Source organism: Pygoscelis adeliae, unplaced genomic scaffold, assembly GCF_000699105.1.
Source record: "Pygoscelis adeliae isolate BGI_AS28 unplaced genomic scaffold, ASM69910v1 Scaffold314, whole genome shotgun sequence".
NCBI lineage: Eukaryota > Metazoa > Chordata > Aves > Sphenisciformes > Spheniscidae > Pygoscelis > Pygoscelis adeliae.
The window spans coordinates 817,566-818,301 of NW_008824668.1; positions in this window are offsets into that span (position 1 = coordinate 817,566).

The following is a 736-nucleotide window of genomic DNA, read 5'->3' on the forward strand; positions in this document are numbered from 1 at the left end:
GCAGGTACGCGGCTGCCGACAGTTTGCGCCGCTCCAGCAAGGGGTCCCCGCCTGCTCCCCCCTCTTCTCCCTGCGATACCTCGGGGAGAAACAATTTTGCTCCCTTGCACGGATTTCTCATCGCTTCGGCCCCGGTGGGGACGGCGTGCCAGGAGTCTCGTGTCTCCCCGCCGGGACTGGCACGGCCCATTTGCTATTTCTAACTAAAGTCTTGAAAAACCACCGTTCCTCCGCCACCAAACGGTGTCGCCGAGCTTGGTGCCCGGCGGGCACCCCGTCCTCTCTCTTGTCACTGCAGCGTTGTAGCTCATGGACGTGTCTCCCTCTGGAAATGCTCCAGCGGGTTCTTCTTCGCCTGCTGCCGGGCTGTCACGGGCGTGGGAAGGGGATTTCTCCCACCCGCAGCCCCGGGCAGCTCTTGCCCTTTGGCAGCGCCTCAAAGGTGCGTTTCCCACACCATTTGGGCTGCCGAACTTCATTGAACTCACTTGATCTCTCCCCCGGCAGCTCTCCGAGCTCTCACCGACCCGACAGGAGACCGGCTGCGGGGAATGCCCCTTCCATAAAGCGCCCCAAGCGTTGCCTATATTCATGCAAAGTGGAAAAAACTTCTGCTGGGGAAAGAAAGAGGTGGTTTCTTCCCCTCGGCGCCGCTGCTATTTGGGAAAGCAGCCTCTTCCCCTCGGTGCTGCTTCTGCAGTGATTTTCTGGGGTGTCTTTCTGGGTGTCTCCCGCC